The sequence below is a fragment of the Hyperolius riggenbachi genome, chromosome 2 (genome assembly GCF_040937935.1).
Source record: "Hyperolius riggenbachi isolate aHypRig1 chromosome 2, aHypRig1.pri, whole genome shotgun sequence".
Classification (NCBI taxonomy): Eukaryota; Metazoa; Chordata; class Amphibia; order Anura; family Hyperoliidae; genus Hyperolius; species Hyperolius riggenbachi.
Genome location: NC_090647.1, coordinates 516,623,406 through 516,645,478, shown reverse-complemented (window position 1 = coordinate 516,645,478; position 22,073 = coordinate 516,623,406). Strand labels below are relative to the sequence as shown.

At 44.4% G+C, this 22,073-nt stretch overlaps 1 long non-coding RNA gene across 1 annotated transcript in view; it reads left to right on the top strand.

Moving 5' to 3' along the window:
- Positions 1–22,073, top strand: part of LOC137547229 (uncharacterized) — a 32,551-nt gene that overhangs the window by 5,760 nt on the left and 4,718 nt on the right. Inside the window, exon 2 of the long non-coding RNA XR_011026533.1 lies at positions 21,187–21,297. This is a non-coding gene — a long non-coding RNA (uncharacterized lncRNA). The remainder of the gene's footprint in view (positions 1–21,186; positions 21,298–22,073) is intronic.

The following is a 22,073-nucleotide window of genomic DNA, read 5'->3' as shown; positions in this document are numbered from 1 at the left end:
TGATCGCCTAGGTGAGTTTCCTCGGCCTCACCTAAGCGCTGGAGTTTTCCTGTTTCTTCCTTTTAATAGGACAGTTCTGAGCATAATGCCCCGGGCCCCCACAATAGAGACATAATCCCTCCTTCCTCCTCCTAGCTTTCTCGATCACAGACAGTCTAGAAACACCCAACTGCATGGGTTCAGGTTCATCAGAAGTGGACGAGGAGGGAACAGATACTGGAACAGGAACTGGAGGAACTGATAAAGACCAGACTGGTTTAAAGGATGAGTCCCTTTCCTGGCGTCTCTCCCTGAGACGTCGATCAATCTGGATGGAGAGTTGAATCAAATCCTTCAACGTACCAGGAACTCCTACCCTGGCCAATTCATCCTTTAATTGCTCTGAAAGTCCCAACCTGAACTGATGTTTCAAAGCTGCATCATTCCATGCTGTGTCTCCGGACCAGTGGCGAAACTCAGTCACGTATTCTTCCACCGGTCGCCTGCCTTGACGGAGAGCCTGAAGAGCAGTTTCGGCTGAAGCTCCTTTGCCGGGGTCCTCATAGAGTTCAGCTAAGGCCTCAAAGAGTGTGGTGGTACTAGCAAGAGCTGGATGTTGCTGCTCAACTAGCCGGAGCGCCCAGGCCTGAGGTTCTCCCTGTAATAAAGAAATAATTGCTCCCACTCGAGTACTTTCACTGGCATAGGTTCTGGGGAGCAGTGAAAAATGCAAGAAACATGCGCTCCGAAAAAGTCTGAATTTTGAACGATCCCCAGAAAACCTCTCTGGTAAGGGGAGTCGGGGTTCCGGTACTTGATAATCAAGAGGTTGAACCTGTGCAGGGGCAGACTCAACTGGTGGGGGTGGAACAGGAGCGGATACGGCTGCAGCCGCCAAAAGTGGAGTGGGAGGAGTGCCTGGAGCGCGTAGCTGTTCCTGGATTTGTGAATAATTTTTCTGAACCTCTTCCACTGAAATTCTGAGCTGAGCCACCAGTTCACAGAGGAGCTCCATTTGAGAACGTTCCCCGTCAACGTTCATAGCTGATTTTGGGGAGTGGGCCCGTGATAATGTAAGACCTGTCAGAGTATCTACTCACAAATCAGCCCCAATGCCCCAATCTATCACCACACGCTTCACCCTATGTGGCGCGTCCCCGCTTGAACAGGAGGTGAGGAGACAACACCTGCCCGACTTCGGTTACACCCAGGCCTTTAGTGTGCAAAGTATTGGGGCTGAATGCAGGGTGAGCAAATAATCCTCTAGATCAAACAGGAAGTTAAACACAGTCCAGAACAATCTAAGGTCATACACGGTAGATCAGAAATATCGAGGTACAGAAGGAACAAACGGTATCACGGTCAGAGTCCAGGCAGGGGTCGGTACAGGCGGCGATCAAGAGTAGTGTTATCCAGGCAAGGTTCAGTTCAGGCAGCAATCACAGAATGGTCGATATTCAGGCAAGGGTCAGGTCAGGCGGCAATCAAAGAGAAGTCGATATCCAAGCTTAATCGGTACACAGAAAATCCACAGCAGTAATCACACCCAGCAAGCAAGACACAAGCTATCACGGGCAATGTGTTGGAGAGGAAGTCAGGTTTAAATATCTCACTCAACCAATCAGTGGCCGGCCACTCACACCACAACCAATCAAAATGCAGCATGATCCCTGCCTAAGTGTCAGCTGTAATACCAGCTGACACAACCAACAGGAGCCCTCTGTTTTGTCAGCTGACTGATAATGTCAGCTGACTATGTGATACGTCTTCTGAGCGTATAGGACGGACGCTTGACTCTATGCGTCCGTCCCTGCTCATTCCCTAGCTGCGCGCGCACACCCCTGTTGCCATGGACGCCGGGGTTGCTGTGCGCGCGAGAGGACGGCGCGAACCCGGAAGTGCTGGAGCCCGCATGGAGACCAGCGGAGACGGCAGCATCGCGGGATCCCCGAGGTGAGTCCCTGACACATGGACTGGAGTGGCCCGGAGAGACGGTGACAGCCTGAGGGGGGCTGTAGGAAGCCCCAGGTATGAATAAATCCCGAGAAACTATTTGTCTCACGTGCACTTTAACAACTCCCGTGTCCTGAGCAGAACAAATCACAATGGAATTTCCGCTCCCCTCACCTGCAGGAATCTGTTACAGTGTATCCGAGCCGGGGGGTATTTTAAAAAAATATACATACCGGGGCTTCCTCCAGCCCCCTCCAGGCTTTTTGCTCCTTCAGCGTACCTCCTGCACGTCCGGATCCTCCGCAATTCACCCCGCAAAGTCTTTCAATCAGGGCCAGTCGGCACAGGCACAGCCTGGCCATAAGCATTCCCCCATCACGCTTCTGAGGCTGGGGGCATCCCTGCACATGGGAAATGCATGTGCAGTATGCGCCAGACCAGAGGATATTGTGGCAGAATTGCAGAGGTTCCAGACAGGTTCTCTTTAACACATGGAGCCTGCTGCAAGAAAAGTCTATGGGCGACACAGTAAGTGTAAACGATGGAGGGGGTGTGTTGTGGCACACATGTGCGGAACAAGGGGAATCCCAGTGACTGCTTCCTGTCCAGCAGGGAACACGTCACTAATTGGAGGAGGTGGGGCTATGCCTATGGCCCTGTTGGCGCTCTCTGCTGCAGGGTCATATGATTGACATTTTTGTGTTGGGGTGTGATGTGGCAGAAGCGTTGCGCCGCAATGCACACAATAAGTGTGAAACTGCTCTTACAGTTTTCCTTAACAGCTTCACATTTGGCCTATGTTTGACTTTATTCGAATCATGAAAGTACACTTCTATTTTAACTATACTTTGAGATTTACTAAGCCTCATAAAATTAGAAGATAGTAATTAAATGAAAGGAGCACTGACGGTAGACATCTATTACTCACTACATTCTCATAACTGAGTTCATGGTTCAGTGACATTCCATTGAGTGCAATGTCATGTGACCGCAGTATTGGCAATACATTAGTTATATTGCACTGTGTCTTTTGATTTATGAAGTGGAACTTTGTTTACAACTAACACAGATCAGAGCTTACCGTCCCACTGAAGTCACCTTTCAAATTAAGTTAGGCACTACAGCATTGAACGCCATTACAAGTTAATTGGCAATGTGAAATGGTGTGTTTCCAGTTGACAATACAAGATAAAGGGGAAGAGAAAAGAACACACATTGTAATTGAGTTATTGAACTTACTGAAGCCAGTACAGTATTGGAAAAAGAAGACGATACCTGTGGGCATGGAAAGATAATTAATAATGAATTCCAAAGTCAACTTTTAAACTGTGAAACTCTATATATTGATTTGAGCTGAGAAAGATTATTATTATTATTATTATTATTGATTTATAAAGTGCCAACATAGTCCGTGGCGCTGTACAAAGTAATAAACAAACATGGGGTACATAATAATACAGACAATCGTGTACACCAATATACAAGATACATAATTAGTGACAAAATACAAAGAATGATACAAAATACAAATTATAGAATTGGTAATGACAGTGACAAAATGAACATAATGAATAAAATGTATAAAGGTTACCAAGACACAAAAGGGGGAGAGAGCCCTGCCCTCGCGGGCTTACAATCTAAAGGGAATGGGGGGGGGGGAACAGGAGGAGGGGTAGTGTGCAGCAAATGTATAGAGGCAGTGTGTTTTAGGATACCTAGTAGGAGTGCAATTTGGTCTTAGTACAAAGGGGAAGTGGCCTAAGGTAGAGCATATGCTTGTCGGAACAAGTGTGTTTTTAGAGAGCGTTTAAAGGTAACGAAGGTTGGTGAGTGACAGATGTGTTGTGGGAGGGCATTCCAGAGGAGGGGTGAAGCGCGTGCAAAGTCTTGTAAACGTGAAATGAGCTACTCTGCCTTTAGAAAAACAAAAAACAAAAAATGAGGATTCAGTAATCTATTATCACAAGGATATGTGAAAATAATATCAATATCTATTATTAGTAGTTGTAGTAGTAGTAGTATTAGCATTAGTAGTAGTAGTAAAAGTAGTTTGTTTAATATTCTTGGTGGCACAAACTTGCAGGAACCACCCCTTAGAAACATGAAGTAGGCAGGGGGTAGTTAGGTTTAACCGGAGGGGGGGGGGGGCTAAGGTCAGGAAAGAGGGTGGAGTGGTTAGACAGCAGGGGTGGAGTGGTTAGGGTTAGGCAGCAGTGGAGTGGTTAATAGTTAGGCACCAGGTGGGGTCTTGGGGTTAGATATAGGTAGAGGGAGGGTTCTGTATGAGAGTAGGCAGGGGTTTTATTATAAACTATACATTAAGCCCGCCCATTCAAAATGGGCACTATGGCTCAGCCACAACCCCCCACCACCACCTTGCCCAGCATGCAAGACGCGCTCCCCACAGCGCGCGTGCACAGCCGCACTCCCTGACGCGTCCACCGGTCCTCCCCGCATGCGCATGCACACGCCCACGCTCCCCCTGCACCCGTCCTCCTGCTCTCCAACGTCCGCCCACGTGCCACACATGCACAGTAGCACAAACGCATGGACACAGGGACAGGAGAGGACGCAGGGACACTGGGCTTTTATTATAGAGGATTACCTGCTCCTCGCAATCATGTCTCCTCCAATCCTGGTTAGTTTATAGGTGTCCTGCAGCCAGCCAGCAGGGTATAGGGTCCTGCAGTATAGGTAGCAAGGTATATGTGCCTTCAGTATAGGTAGCAGGGTATAGGGTCCTGCAGTATAGGTAGCAAGGTATATGTGCCTTCAGTATAGGTAGCAGGGTATAGGGTCCTGCAGTATAGGTAGCAAGGTATATGTGCCTTCAGTATAGGTAGCAAGGTATATGTGCCTTCAGTATAGGTAGCAGGGTATATGTGCCTTCAGTATAGGTAGCAAGGCATATGTGCCTTCAGTATAGGTAGCAGGGTATATGTGCCTTCAGTATAGGTAGCAGGGTATATGTGCCTTCAGTATAGGTTGCAGGGTATATGTGCCTTCAGTATAGGTTGCAAGGTATATGTGCCTTCAGTATAGGTAGCAGGGTATAGGAGCTTCAGTATAGATAGCAGGATATATGTGCCTTCAGTATAGGTAGCAAGATACATGTGCCTTCAGTATAGGTAGTAAGGTATATGTGCTTTCAGTATAGGTAGCAGGGTATAGGGGCCTTCAGTATAGGTAGAAAGGTATATGTGCCTTCAGTATAAGTAGCAAGATATATGTGCCTTTAGTATAGGTAGCAGGTATATGTGCCTTCAGTATAAGTAGCAAGATATATGTGCCTTCAGTATAAGTAGCAAGATATATGTGCCTTCAGTATAGGTAGCAAGGTATATGTGGCTTTAGTATAGGTCGCAAGGTATAGGGGTCTTCAGTATTGGTAGCAGGGTATATGTGCTTTTAATATGGGTAGCAGAGCATAGGGGCCTTCAGTATAGGTAGCATGGTATATGAGCCTCAGTATAGGTAGCAAGGTACAGTATATGTGCCTTCAGAATAGGTCGCAAGATATATGTGCCTTTAGTATAGGTAGCAGGGTATATGTGCCTTTAGTATAGGTATCAAGGTATATGTCCCTTCAGTATAGGTAGCAAGGTATGCGTGCCTTCAGTATAGGTAGCAAGGTATATGAGCCTCAGTATAGGTTGCTAGATATATGTGCCATCAGTATAGGTAGCAGGGCATAGGAGTCTCAGTATTGGTAGCCCCGTGCTTCTAACCCCCCCCCCCCCCCCCGACCCCCTTTGCTCAACCCCTCTGCTTAAATCAGTACCCATTCACCTCCAGCGTGGACCGCTGAGCAGCAGACCTCTCCCCTTACTATGCTGTTACCCCTAGTGGCCAGATCGGCTTTTATTGATGATGCCATTAGTAAAAGCCGGTCACTAGGGGGAACGGGGAAGCCAGCCTCTGGTCTGCTGCTCCACGCTCTGCTCTGGATAGGTGAGTGGATACTTTTAACTATGCGGGGAGCAAGCGGAGGAGACGCAGGGGGGATGGAGGAGGACAAGGGTGAGCGGGCTGGGGGGGGGGGGTGAATGTGCAAGGACGCAGCGTCGGAATTTGGCGGATTTGACAAGCGGTAAATGGCGTCAGGATTTGAATCCATGAATCCTGAATATTTCCCAATATTCAAGGGATTTGTTTATTCACCAGATTTGTCGTCCCATCCCTAGTTTTCAGGAAAAACTATAACGAAACACATAAATAGGAACAAGACTGTTAGAATCAGTAAACTGCTGTGCACTGCAGTAATTAACTTACTGGGTACCGCAAGCCTTATAAAATGTTAATGCTTCAGATGCAAAAGAAATAACTAACGAGAAAAGTTCAGAGCATCAGGGCAGATATATTTTTAGCCACTACTAAAAAAACGAAGCGACAGTCAAACATATAAAATAAAATGAAACATTTCCAAAGATCATTTCTGCGCAGTGGTTGAAGTCATTTTGCTTTTTTCATGTCGAAGGCATCTTTAATGTAGCAATCTACTCAGGCTGAAACAAATCTGTCCCTCCAGAGATATATTCCTTCCAAGAAGACGTATTAGGTGTTGCATGACTATATATTTCCTTAATTTGTCCTCCTCTCTTATCTGAATCGCATTTACTTTGTTCAGCCAAAACACACGTTTCTTTTGTGCTGTTTCAGCTACTTTGTAGTTAATGTTGCTGAGAAAAGTCAAGCTTATTCTTTCTGCTTCATATATCATCAACAACGGTAGCTGGATAGCAGAAATGATTATCAATAGGAGGATGATTATATTTGGTAATGATGTATGAAAAAGACTAGAAAAAAAACTACATATGCAGAGAGATTCAATAATGCCGGCTTTGCCTAAGGTGTGTGTGTTCTGCCAGAAAGAAAAAAACAGCTTCTATATCTAGAACTTGCTTTTTTTTTTTCTTCTTCTTCTTTTTTTATTGACTGTTATACATATGTACAGATGTAGCACAAGTTATCCATGACTGTCTAGTTAGGACAGGTTTCACACAATTTTATTTTCACTTAAAGCACATGTTAAAGTCATTGGGAAACGCTAAAAAAAAAATGAAGCAGATGCTTCTCCCGACCGCCTAACGCCGATTGGCGTCAGGAGGGTGGCAGCACAAAGACCACCTAACACCAAAAAGCGTCAAGGCCTGGGGCGGGGTTTTGCAGGAGATTGTGCGCTCCGCTTGAATAATGGAGCTCAGCTCCATCATCAGTCTCCCATCGGCGAACGCAGCTAGGAGACTGTTAGACGGTGAAATTTACATTGTAGATTGCTGAAATCTACGGCATCATTGTACCCCCAGCAATGTCCCCTGGAGAGGCACAGAGAGCGATCGGCTCTCATAGGCTGATGCCTATGAGAGCTGATCACTGGGATTGGCTGGCAGGGGGAGGGAGGGTCTTAATAAAAATAAATAAAAAATAGGCAAATTTATTTTTTAAGAAACAACAGCAAATAAATAAATAATAATAAACATCCCAGCAGCGATCAGAGCCCACCAACAGAAATCTCTGTTGGTGGGCAGAAAAAGGGGGGTTCATTTGTGTGCTCAGATATATGGCTCTGCGGTGAGGTTTTAAAGCTGCAGAGCACAAAACTGTACAAAATAGCCTGGTCACTAGGGGATGTAATCCTGTGGTCCTAAAGTGGTTAAGGAGTGGGAAGGGTCTGGATCCTATAGAGCCTTCCCACTCCTCTCTCGGTCCCCTACGTTAAGCGCTGGCTTCCCCGTTTGAATCCCTCACCACGGGGGACTTCCGACGTCTTTGGGAGCCAAGTCCTCCTGAAGACAGACAGCTCTATACTGCGCACACGCGAGTGTGTGTAAGAGGTTGTTTGCGCGTGCGCAGTATGGAACAGCCAGTCTTCTAAGCATTTGGGCTCCCAAAAACTTTCGAAGCCTCCTTTGGTCAAAAACCGCTAAAGGGGAGCCTGCGCTGGCCCGGGGACCGAGAGGGGAGCGGGAAGGCTCTATAGGACCCAGAATTTTTCCTCTCATTAGGTAAGCATCTGCTTCATTTTAATTTATTTTTTAGCAGGAGGTGAAGAGGCGCCCAGTCAGTGTATAAAACACTTTTAAAACAATAATAAAATTTGAAAGGAAGAGGTGGCTTACCTCATAGATGACAAATCACTTTAGAAAAAGGAATTTAATGGTAATACACAAGCACAGGCAACGCATCTCGTGGGACCCAGTCCACCTCCCCAGGCCAAATAAAGTGCTGCTCTATCTGTCAAGCCGCGTTTGGGGTGCCTCAAACGCGGCTTGACAGATAGAGCAGCACTTTATTTGGCCTGGGGAGGTGAGCTGGGTCCCACGAGACACGTTGCCTGTGCTTGTGTATTACTATTAAATTCCTTTTTCTAAAGTGATTTGTCATCTATGAGGTAAGCCACGTCTTCCTTTCAAATTGTATAATTGTTTTTAAAGTGTTTTATACACCGACTGGGCACCTCTTCACCTCCTGTTGTACTGTACTCCCCCGTTTTTAAGTGAGGGGAGTTCCACACACCTAACCCAAGGTGGAACCCCACCACTTCATAGTTCTAGAGTGTATGGGATTTTTCTACAAGTGCGACCGCCTCCAGGATTGCTAGTATACCTGAGTGGAGTCAGGTCAAGATACTCTACCTGCTTAAAGTGGTCGGTTGCCACTTGTGCAACCCACCTTTGTGAGTATTCCTTTGTCGAACCCCCCTTTACCCTATTTTCTCATCCTTTTGTGACATACTGCACCATTTGGGCTCCCGTTGTCTTTGTGTTTTTTTCTCCAGTACTCCAAATTATTTTTTAGAAGTTCCTATTGACTTTAAAGGGAATCTGCAGTGAAAATAAACTTATGAGATAATGAATTATATGTGTAGCGCAGCTAAGAAATAGAACATTAGTAGCAAATAAAAAATGTCTCATATTGTTTCCAGTACAGGAAGAGTTAAGAAACTTCACTTGTTATCTATGCAAAAGAGCTTCTCTGAGCTCTCTGACCCAACTTGGGTCAGCTACAGTGCTGTTTTCTGAAGCACTTACACATCAAAGAAACAGTGACTGACAGCAAATAAGGTTTCACAGCCGGGATGTTCAAGGGGTTATTAGCTCTGCTCTGTTTCATAGTTTAAAATTCAGAGTGTAGCTTGTAAATTGCATACATGACAGAACGATGCAATGTTATAAAAAAGCTATGTAACTGAAAATAAAAATATGAGATTCTTTTCTTTGCTACTAATGTTCTATTAATTATCCATACTACACATTCAATTCATTATATCATAAGATTGTTGTTTTTTTTCACTTCAGTGTCACTTTAAAGTGCAATGAAATCCAGCATTTCTTCTTTGCTCTAATAGATTATTTACAGCCTATTATATACAACCAGCATTTTTGTTTTTACTAGAACAGCATTTAAAGGGTTACACACATGACTTAGAAGTTCCCTGCCAGCAAAGCTGGACGCATCCAAACTTTAGATAATGTTATCATGTATTTAATTGTATCAAGTAAGAAATGTAAATAAACACTTCTCTGACATTGCAGGCTCTGCTGAACAAAGTCAGACTATCAGAAAGCATTTCTGCTTCAGTTAGAAGATGAATAAAGCAGTTATAAATGAAATGCAAAGTCAGCTCTCAGAGACAAAAAAGTGTACTTTGGGAATGTATAATTTCTAAATGAATAATAATACTGCACAAAAGCAAATATGATATCCGTATGGCATATAAAAAGTAGGAAAGCATGTTTTTATTAAATATTAAGCATCTTTGTTCCTGATGCTGTACTGGGAGTGCCTGCATTGGTGGCTCCAGTGCATCTAAACTGGATATGCAAGGGTCTACTTTCCTTGGACTTTCCTTGAGAGCTCACATATGCCCAGTTTTTTAATTATCACCCACATACTACAAACTGAATATATATGCGCATCCAGTTTGCTGTCACTTGCCACAAACAGGCTGTACAGGCACGTCATGTCAACCAGCAGCGGCTGCTAATGTGTGCGCAGCACTCCCACCCACGGCGCATTCACGGCAGGACTCACTTGGCAATGATTAGTGAATGGGAACATGTGTTCCCAAAGCAGGTCAAAGTGCCTTTGGCTGAATGGTCATGGCTTCAGTCAGACCAGAAGCCATGTGCATTCATTCAAATGAAAGTAAAAAGTACAGTAAAAACATTAACAAACACTTCCCATTGTAAAATATCAGTAAAGGTTACCGATATTTTACTATCATAATTAGGTAGAAGAATATAGGTAATATTGGCGATATTCTACTTGCGATATTCTACTCTATTTACTCACCAAGTAAAGTTTCTAGGCTTCATTTTCTTTACATTCTCTTACTAACCAAGTACCTATTTCTAAGCTTCACATTCTCTTATTAAAGAGGAACTTCAGCCTAAACAAACATACTGTTATTAGGTTACATTATTTATGTTAATTAAAATAGATAGGTAATATAATCTCTTACCCACCCTGTTTTAAAAGAACCGGCAGAGGTTTGTGATTTCATAAGGGCAGCCATCTTTTTGGTTGAAAGGAGGTGACAGGGAGAATGAGACACAGTTCCAACTGTCCTGTGTGCTGATCACCCCATCCCAGTTGCTAGGCAACGTGAATAACATAGGAAATCCAATCATGCTTTGCACAGCATCAGGGGAAAAAATCTGTGCAATTTTCTTTGATGGGGCGGGGCTTCGTTAAAAATGTAGCTAAAAATTAGACTTCTATAAGAAAAACAAAGTTCTGATGCTGTGAAACTGTTAAAGAAACACCAAGCCTTTTCAGTTCTGCTGAGTAGATTTTTAGTCTGGAGGTTCACTTTAAGTGGTGCTATGCAGAGCAGTAAGTACAGTACTTACTTGTTCATAAGTCTACTTTCAGTTATGTACTGTATGTAATGAATGTCATACATACCTAATTTGGTTTTTGTACATTGAGATGTTGACGTAATAAATGTACTGTATTCTATGTGGACAGACAGTCCTCTATTTCTGGGTATCCATTACATGTTTTTTAGAGATGAATAATGTTTTAATACATACTTATGCTGGGTACACATGATGCAAGTTCCTATCCGATTGACGGGTAATCTGACAGGAAGCTGCATCATGGGTATATCTCCAAAATGCTCCCAATTGATAAAGGGATCGATTTTTCGTGATAACTTTGAAAGATCAATCCCATTCAGTGGCATAGCTAAGGAGCTATGGGCCACAGTGCAAGTCTTACAATGGGCCCCCCTAAGCACTCTATACATAAAAATTAATACGGCGCACCAAAACCTGCCAATGGCAACTACAGTGTCAGAGGTGCAAAAAAAGTGGATGGGGAACAGTTTGTTAAGGATTACTACTATTCAAAGCATCTATAGACGTGATAAATACCAGCACAGGCTAATACCGTAGTTGAGGGTGGGCCCCTTGGGGCCCCTCCGGTCCAGGGGCCCCGATGCGGTTGCAACCTCTGTACCCCCTATTGCTACGCCACTGATCCCATTATCGACCTCAGAAATGATTTACGTTGAAATGTGGCTCTGGGCAAGATAGCAGTTTTTGCCCACCGCTGATGGTCACCTGGCTTTGTTTTAGTTAGATTTGGTGGGAGGTAGCATCCACCGGGTCCCTAGACTCCCTCCAGGCCCTAGGCATCTGCCTGGGATTGCCTTGTGGATGATCCGGCTCTGGTCGAATGGGAGTAGTTCGGACATGATGAAAGTAATCATTTGATTCCTGTCAATGTGTATTCAACATACAGTGTTTGTGCATTATTGGACTCTGAAGAAAAAAAAAACAACAACTTTCTGATGTGACAACTTTGGTTTTCCCTTCAAACATTTTTCCATATTTAACGATTTCTGTTAGAAAATGTCAACTTGTACCAGCAGGCTTTAAAATAACATGCGTGAGCTATGCCATTCAGTTGTAGGATAAATTCAGAGTAGTTCTTACTGTGAAAAGAATGGGACTGCTGCTGGGCTGTAGTGCTGCAAGAATTAAACAATGTTTCTATTTTTATTTTTTTAGATAATTTGACTTCCATTCAGAACAATTTTTAACTTCCTGCCTGTGATGGCAATTTTCAGTGTACCTTGATGGCAAGAGCAACAGCCTGGCCTTAGCTGACACAAACAACCTTGCTGACCAAACCTGTTTTAAAGCTATTTTGAATTTAAAATGAGCAAAAAAAAATATTGAAAAGACTACAATTGTATATTAAGACTATAAGAAAAGAGTTGAATGCTTTCTGAAAAACTGAGAGTGAGGTATGTCAATAATATTTGTGGTAAATTCAGGCCACATCATTCACTAAAATAACTCAAACTTAAAGACAGCTAAAGTAAACTTTTGGAATAATTTAGGATTTTGCTTTCCCATTTCCTTTTGGTAAGAAACAACTTTTTTTATTAAAAGAAAAAAAAAATGTAAGTGTTTTATCAAAAAACAGCAGATGTCAGCATAATTAATGTAAACTTGCCATGCACTTCTGCACATAGAAACGTAACCTTTTTTTGTGTGTGTGTGCATATGTCCCAATGTTACATTGGGGCATATGCACACAAAAAATGCTAAGGTTTCTATGTGCAGAGAGTGCATGGCAATTTTTCCATTATTTAACCACCCTGGCGTTCTGATTAAATCGCCAGGGTGGCTGCGGGAGGGTTTTTTTTAAATTAAAAAAAAACTATATCATGCAGCCAACTGAAAGTTGGCTGCATGAAAGCCCACTAGAGGGCGCTCCGGAGGCGATCTTCCGATCGCCTCCGGCGGCAAGGAATAACACGGAAGGCCGCAATGAGCGGCCCTCCGTGTTTCGCTTCCCTCGTTGCCATGGCGACGAGCGGAGTGACGTCATGGACGTCAGCCGACGTCCTGACGTCAGCCGCCTCCGATCCAGCCCTTAGCGCTGGCCGGAACTGTTTGTTCCGGCTACGCTGGGCTCGGGCGGCTGGGGGGACCCTCTTTCGCCGCTGCACGTGGCGGATCGCCACGCTGCAGCGGCGATCAGGCAGCACACGCGGCTGGCAAAGTGCCGGCTGCGTGTGCTGCTTTTTATTTGGTGGAAATCGGCCCAGCAGGGCCTGAGCGGCAGCCTCTGGCGGTGTTGGACGAGCTGAGCTCGTCCAGACCGCTCAGCAGGTTAAAGAGGAACTCCAGTGAACATAATGTAGTAAAAAAAAGTGCTTCATTTTTTACCATAATTATGTATAAATGATTTAGTCAGTGTTTGCTCATTGTAAAATCTTTCCTCTCCCTAATTTACATTCTGACATTTATTACATGGTGACATTTTTACTGTGGGCAGGTTATGTAGCTGCTGCTAGCTGTTTTGGTTGTTAGAGACAGCTGTAAACGGCTTATTCCTGTCTGTGAACCTTGTTACATTGTGGCAGTTTGCCCAGAGTACCGCGGAACTCAGAGCTTCTTGTGGGAGGGGTTTCAGCACAAAATCAGTCATACAGTGCCCCCTGATGGTCTGTTTGTGAAAAGCATTATATTTTTAATGTAAAAGGGGGTATCAGCTACTGATTGGGATAAAGTTCAATTCTACGTTGGAGTTTCTCTTTAAGTTGACAAGGTATGCTGACAACCTATGTAATGCAAGCATTACTATGGTAACGTATATTACACTTCTTTCCTAAGGCGTGTTTACCTAAGTAGTGCGGGTCACACTAATTGCACAACACACTCTACTTGGCCAGCATAATTAACATTAAAATAACCGTATGCTCTCTGTGCATGGCATCTTATCCGTTTGACGCCCGCGTCACACCGATGGGCGTGGCCGCGGCGACAGCCCTTGGACCGTCTAACGCTGATTGGCGTAAAGTCCCGGGGCTTCATTTTGCAGGAGATTGCGCGCACGCTGCACGTGCATGTCCTGCTTGGTAGGCAGAGCGGAGCTCGGAGGGGATCGCTGCTCGGAGACTGTTAGACAGCGCCGTCTAATTAGCATGTACAGTGCTGCGATCTAAGGTAGCGTTGTACTGGGACAGCCGTGTGAGGGGGGACAAAGAAGCAGACGTGCCTGGGGGACAAAGAAGCAATCGGCGGTGATAGGTTGAAGCAGCGATCGCAGTGATTGGCTGTCCGGGGGAGGGAGGGTTGTAAATATAAAAACAAAATAAGCATTTTTATTAAAAAATAAATAATAAAAATATTTACAAAAAAAAAACCACTGGGGGAGAGATCAGACCCCACAAACAGAGAGCTCTGCTGGTGGGGAGAAAAGGGGAGGGGGATTAATTGTGTGCTGTGCTGTGTGGCCCTGCAGCTTGGCCTTAAAGCTGTAGTGGCCTATTTTACAAAAAATGGCCTGGTCTTTAGGGAGGTTTAAAACTGTGGTCCTCAAGAGGTTAAAGGACAGCTGAAGTGAGAGGGATATGGAGAATACCATACTTTTTTTTTCCTTTTATACAATACCTGTTGCCTAGCATGCTGCCGATCTCCCCTGCATCAGTAGCGTCTGAATCACACCCTTGATCTTAGAGGCAAAGGATTATCAGGGCAGCCAGGTAATTTGCAATGTTTAAAAGGAAATAAATATGGCAGCTTCTTTATACATCTCACTTCAGGTTTTTTTGTGTGCACATGCTTCATTGAGTGGTAAAGAACCCCCAGGCATATAGCAATAAGTTTTGAATCAGGATGATTCCATTTATTGGCTAACTTAAAATAATAAGAGTAAGCAAACTTTCAGCTGGGCAGCCTTCGTCAATCTTCAATCCTGCTTGCTGACAGCTATATACAGTATATGCATCATCAAAAGGAGATACAGAGATTGTTTTGCAAGCATAAATACATGTCATTAAGATGCCTTAAGTGAAACAGAACAAATAAATGGTATCATCCTGATTCAAAACTTCTTGCTTTTACTGATGGCTAACATGGTACAATGCGTACGTTAAAAAGGGGCGCTGGGAAAAAAGGGCACGGGGTTTTAAACGATAAACATGGATAACGTTTAAAAATATATTGTACTATATTTCGTTTAAAAATAATGTTTTATAAAGTTATAAATCATTAAATAATGTGCATGAAATCAGCAATTGTGAAAACGTTAATCTTCCGTTTAAAAAGTTACATGTATAATAATGTTTAAAAAAAAATTAGTAAGTAACCCTCCCTGTACCTACCCCTAACCCCTAGACCCCCGTATTGGTGCCTAAACCTAAGACTCCCCTGATGGTGCCTAAACCTAAGACCCCCCTGGTGGTGCCTAAACCTAAGACCCCCCTGGTGGTGCCTAAACCTAAGACTCCCCTGATGGTGCCTAAACCTAAGACCCCCCTGGTGGTGCCTAAACTTAAGACCCCCCTGGTGGTGCCTAAACCTAAGACCCCCCTGGTGGTGCCTAAACCTAAGACCCCCCTGGTGGTGCCTAAACCTAAGACTCCCCTGATGGTGCCTAAACCTAAGACCCCCCTGGTGGTGCCTAAACCTAAGACCCCCCTGGTGGTGCCTAAACCTAAGACTCCCCTGATGGTGCCTAAACCTAAGACCCCCCTGATGGTGCCTAAACCTAAGACTCCCCTGATGGTGCCTAAACCTAAGACCCCCCCTGGTGGTGCCTAACACTAACCACCCCCCTGGTGGTGCCTAAACCTAAGACCCCCCTGGTGGTGCCTAAACCTAAGACTCCCCTGATGGTGCCTAAACCTAAGACCCCCCTGGTGGTGCCTAAACCTAAGACCCCCCTGGTGGTGCCTAAACCTAAGACCCCCCTGGTGGTGCCTAAACCTAAGACCCCCCTTTGATAAGCATTAATAACGTTTGAAAAAATATTGTGCTGTTTTTCGTTTAAAAATAATGTTTTAAAAAAGATTGTACTGTTTTTCGTTTAAAAATAATGTTAAAAAAAATATAAATCATTAAATAATGTGTAATCATGAGAAGCAGTAAAAGTCTCCGGGCGCCGCTTGTAAAACGTTATTTTTCTCCGGCGCCCTTTTTTCCTGTTGGGTGCCCATTAAACGATATTTAGTATGGGAGTGAATGGCGGCGCCCTTTTTGTCCACTTGCCTCAGGCGCCCGAATTTACTGTTTCCTGGTACAATACCCTACTGCTACTACCAGGAATATAGTAAAGACTGACAATAATGATAACAAATTCAATAAACATTAAACATCTCTCCTGAGAGGCCTAGGTAAGACTGGTAATTATTCAGGTATTTCTTTTTGGGGAGAGATGAGGATAAGTGTGAAAGGGATATTAGGGCATAGGGGTTTCAGACCAGCCTGGAGTCTCAATGACATCAGATCCAACCTTAAATTATTATATTGCATGTCAGGCCAGGTGGAGGATGTTTAATGTCAGATTATGACTAGTGTTGGGCGAACACCTGGATGTTCGGGTTCGGGAAAGTTCGCCGAACATGGCCGCAATGTTCGGCATGTTCGGGCCGAACCCCGAACTCCCCGAACATCCCGCTTTTAGGGGTCCTATGGGGTCGCAGGCATAAGGGGGGAGCATGCCCCGATCGCAGGGAGGGGGTCGGAAATTCCCCCCACCCCCTCTGCTAGCGCTCCCCCCTCTGCCCGCTTCCCCATACAAAAGTTTCAAGAAGTACCTGTGTCCGGTGGTAGTGGGTGGCTGGCAGTGGGCGGCACTATGAAGTGACTGACTGAGGAGGAGGAGTCCGGAGAGTGACGCGTTGAGGGAGGCCGGGCAGTGGGCGGATCAGCAGTAGTACGGTACTACTGCTGAACCGCCCGCTGCCCGTCCTCCCTCAACGCGTCACTCTCCGGACTCCTCCTCCTCAGTCAGTCACTTCATAGTGCCGCCCACTGCCAGCCACCCACTACCACCGGACACAGGTACTTCTTGAAACTTTTGTATGGGGAAGCGGGCAGAGGGGGGAGCGCTAGCGGAGGGGGTGGGGGGAATTTCCGACCCCCCCCCCCCCGCGATCGGGGCATGCTCCCCCCTTATGCCTGCGACCCCATAGGGGGGCAGTATTCGGCCGAACAGGGCCCTGTTCGGCCGAACAGGGGCCCTGTTCGGCCCTGTTCGGCGGCCATTAGAAGTTCGGGGCGAACCCGAACTTAAAAGGCCGAACACCATTAGGTGTTCGGCCGAACTCGAACATCATCCGAACAGGGTGATGTTCTGCAGAACCCGAACAGTGGCGAACACTGTTCGCCCAACACTAATTATGACTTGCTTATACCCATCAGATTCTATGAATTTATGCTAGGCCAATCCTAGGCCTTCCAGGATCTTCAATGTTTTAATCTATGGGGTGCCTGCTTTTTTTGTGTAAAGTAAATTAATGCAAATCCCTCAGAAACTGTGGTGGGATGTGGGGGGCTCCATTTTTCAGCATAAAATAGTTAAACCACCTTTACTAGATGTTTAGCTTAAAACCTTTTACATGTGGCTAAGCTTCATTTATCATCAAGATATAATATCACCATGTTTTTAGCCAGATTCCGAATTAGAGGCCTTGTGTGATTTTTAGGATCTTCCATTATTGTAATGCTGGGATTAGACGTCTCAATTCTGAGCTGATTAGATGGTTAGATAGATCATTTCTGACATGTCCGATCACTGATCGTTTTGCCGCTCCATTTGTCATTGAAGTGAATTGAAAAAAAAGGTAAGAAAAACGAGCAGAAGATATGAGAATCGAGCAGGCAAAACAATGGGGCGCAGAATCGAGCGTCAGAATTGACTCATGTATTCCCTGCATAAGTTTGAAATAGAGCAGTGTCATTATTTCTCTAACTCATGGTGGATATCTGCTCCAAAGGTGGCCACTAATGATACAATTCGCTGAACGATCGATTACGAACGATTCTTCGTATGAAGGATTGTAAATGACCGTTTGAGAGGAACCACTAATGGACAAAAATCTCCTAACCAATCCAATCAGATTCATGGGATCGTATTGATTTCATTAATCTGATCGGATTGGTAAAGAGATTTTTGTCCATTAGTGGTCCCAAACGATCATTTATGATCGGTCATACGAAAAATCGATCGAAATCAATCGTTCAGCAAATTATGTCATTAGATACCACCTTTAAGGTGGCCACTAACGGTCCAATTTCTAGCGAAAAATCGTTCGAGTCATCAGAAATTCTGATCGGATTGGTTAAAAATAATCTCAGTTGATGTGCACAATCAATTATGGGCGATTCTAAAAATAGTCGTCCGATTGGATTTTTGTCAAACCAAAATTTGGATTTTCTTGATTGGTTGTGATAGGAAGCAAAGGTTGGTTGTTTGATGGTGTAGTGAACTATTTTTCTTCCGATCAGAATTTGTGATCGCTCGAACGATTTTTTGCTAGAAATTGGACCATTAGTGGCCAGCTTTAGCCTTAGTTGAGCAAGTTGGAGATTAGTGGCAGAGTGCAATGTGCAAGTTCATCAACCTCACATAAAGCTTCAAAAGGTGGGAGTCTTTGGAAGAAATCTTGTTTTCCCTAGGGACAGCAGTACGTGTTGGAAATTAATGTGACTCCAGTATAAATCTTTGTTTTTTATTTGATATGTAGGTTTGGTGGAGTGACCATGTTGTTATAGTTAACCAAATTTACAGCTTCATTACCCTCTCATCCTCTCCAATGAGTAATACACATGCTCTGTTATGGCTAACATGAACAATACTGCTAGTTCACATTCATCCCTACATATTTTGTAGTCATCAGACATGGATGCCCCTTCTCTCGGACATTATTTGCTTTAGCCATTGAACTTCTAGCAATGTGCATGTCGACAAACCAGGAGCAGTCTTTTGCAATACAGAACCTCAAATAACAAATGTAGTGAGCTAGTGGCAAAGCATTCCATTTCTCAATCAAGACTAAGTCTTTTTTAGCAGATACATTTATGATGGACCTTTTATGGTCTGCACAATTGCTACATCAGATTCTTATTATGATACTCTGCCGTAGCTGACATGCTGGCTACAGTTAATCTCTTACCAGCAGAGGGAGGAAGTGGATGGAGTCAGGTGATCTGAAAGTCTGGCTTGTCCCCCCCTCCTCCACTCCTTCTCCAATTTCCACCATCTGATGACCTTACGTGGGTGAGGATGGCATAGGAAGAATATTTTGTGTACAACTTAATTTATTTTCCAGCAGTGCAACATAACATTCTTTACAAGTATATTTGGATTATGGATATACAAACATGAAATGTGTTTCTTAGAATCTAATGTAACTAACAAAGAATACTTACAAATCTAGTAGCCTTGACATTCTCGGGCCCAACTGTCTCACAGTCGAATTGCCTGATGTTAACTTTCCTTGAATCCTTGTTCTCAAGATGGTCCTATATTTATCCCAGTTGCCTGTTGAAAACTCAATGGATATTTGCTTTCTTCATGTTCGTCGATTTCAGTAGAAAGTCTATTGACGTAAATGTTATTAGCGGCAAAGCCTAATATGCTGAGTATACTCAGTGAAGCATTCAAGAGAGAGGTTGCTATAGCTACCCCATCACCAGGCTCTTCTTTTTAAAGGAAACCTCAGTGGGGCTTAAAGTGTGTATTTATACTTACCTGGGGCTGCCTCCACCCTCCAGCCCCACGCGGTGTGTGAGCTCCCTTGTCATCCTCTCTAGCCACTCCATTCACTTGATATACCCCCCAATAATCTGCCCAGCCACGCTCTTCTACGCATGCGCATCCTAGCCCTGACTGAGCACACTCCACATTGTGCTCCTGTTCTGCATCTGCAGTAGTACTGCGCAGTTAAAGAACCATCCTGGGCAAATGAGCTGGGCAGGGGAAGAGCCCATGGCAGGGCCCAGATCCCGTGTTTCCCCGAAAATAAGACACTGTCTTATATTAATGTTTGCTCCAAAAGATTTGCTAGGGCTTATTTTCAGAGGATGTCTTATTTTTGGGGGGAAACACTGGTAGTTTTCCTATACAAAATGTATATACTGCATGCAATGCTGAAACACAAGCAGCATGCACAGAGCTTGGGGTTTGCAGATATTGGCTCTCACTTACAAGAAATTGATTCTGCTGATCATGTGGGTAAGAGTCTATTTCTTGCAGGCAGAGAACCCTGTCAGGCTCCCCAGAGCTATAATAGGATAAGCTGTGTGTCCTGGGAAGAGATGAAGTGCTGCTGATGCTTATCATGACAGATCAGGAGGGCTGGCTCCACCAAAAACACAAATTGCCTGACACATATACAGGACTGTAGAACTCACATTATACTGCTGCTCTCCTGTATTCAGACTTTGTATTGAGCGTGACTTGCTGGTGACATGTGGGCTGCTGCTTGGGCTTACATTAGGGGGATGTCTTATATTTCAAGCACGCTAGGAATTCCTCCTAGGGCTCATTCTCAGGGGATGTCTTACTTTAGGGGAAACATGGTAAGTATAAATACACCCTTTAATCCTGTCTCAGGTACACTTCAAATGCCACCAGCAACTTTCAATTTCTAAAGGACACAGCCACAATGGTTTCTGGGTGCCCATTCGGCAGCCAAAGTCTCCAGCCTTACATGATCCCCATTATCAGTCACAGCTTCAAAAAGAAACTGCAGGTCAGCATTGAGCAAGGGGGGTTCTACTGTAAGAACTCTGCACTGACCCACATTTAAACGTAGATTTGATTTAAGAGACCACATTATGGCGCAAAACTCTTGGTTTATATCGAGAACATATAGCGTAGAACAGAAAAAGATTTAGACTGATATATTAGTACTGCTCAAAGACGAATATGAGTGTTATACTGCTGTGACATTACATTTTTTACTAAAAACACCCACATAAGTGACAAGTGGCCAGATAGTGTACTGGTTAAAGGCTCCGCCTCTGACATAGTAGGCCGGATTAGAATCCTGGCTGTAGCCAGTACCTATCCAGCAAGAAGTCCTTGGGCGTATATGGGACACTATACACAACACTATACACGACACGCTCTATGCCATGCCTCTGTGTCGCCTCCAACAGGCAGCCTACAGGGCAAATCAAAGTGCAGGAATCTCGTATTTTGAAGCTACTGGACTCGCCGGGCTCCGGGCGGGTTCAGTGGAGTGCTCGTTAAGAGTAATGGAGCACCCTTTACAATAGCTAATCACAATGTAATTTCACTGTGCACAGAATGGCTGCATAGCGTGCTCAGGCAATTGTAACACTCTCTGCACTCATTAAGCTGCGCTGCTGTAGCTGTAAAGATAGTGAAATGGATCGACAGATGATAGATAGATAGATAGATAGATAGATAGATAGATAGATAGATAGATAGAACAACATATCACATGCATTAAACATGTTTGAACTTCCTTTACAGCTCTTTGCAATTCGTCGCTATTCCAGTGTAAGAGTGGGGAATGCATCCCATTGAGCAGCGTCTGTGACAGGCATAAAGATTGTACTGATGGCTCTGATGAGAAGAACTGTGGTAAGGTCACTAAAAGATAGTTGTGTATTTCTCTACCACACCTTTTCTATGGTGTACTGTACTTTTCTTCACCAGCCACCTTTCAAAATAAAAGTTTTTAAAGTTATTGGCTCAATAAGCTGGAAGATTATTGTCAGCTGAAATTCTGGTGGGCGTTAGAGGTCTTTGTCTTCTTTCCATTTGTATGAGACTTAAAAGGGAAAGGACCGTGGTTTATGCTGCAATGAGTGTGTTTTGGGCATCCAATTGCACCTAATAACACCCCTTCCTGTTTAATATATTTGATAAGCTCCTAGTAAAATTCTTCAACTCACAATGGGGAGTGTTTCTAGATGGCTCAAAGGAGGAAGGGCTTCTCGGCAAGCATAGTGTGCCTTGTAGCGCCTGAGTTTGGCGCAGCAATAGCAACAATCAGTGGCGTAGCTAGAAATTATGGAGCCCCATAGCAAAATATTTATGGGGCTCTAGGAACTAGGCACTCATGAGCAATGCCACCTGCCCCTACCCTATGGACAAGAGTTTATTGGGCAATTTACATTCCGGTGCAATTTACACTGTGTATGTGACATGAATCGCAGTCTCACCTCTGCTGCCTCCAGTAGCACGAGCGCCGCTCCCATTCAGCGGTGCGAGTCTGTTGCTTCTGCAGCCCCCAGGCGTGATCGGGTTTCCTCTGCATGAGGTCCTCTCGAGGAGGCTAATAATGCTGGCACTTTCAAACACACTCGCGCAGCAAGTGAAAGGCCTTATAGACTTAGGAAGCGTGTCAGCTGATC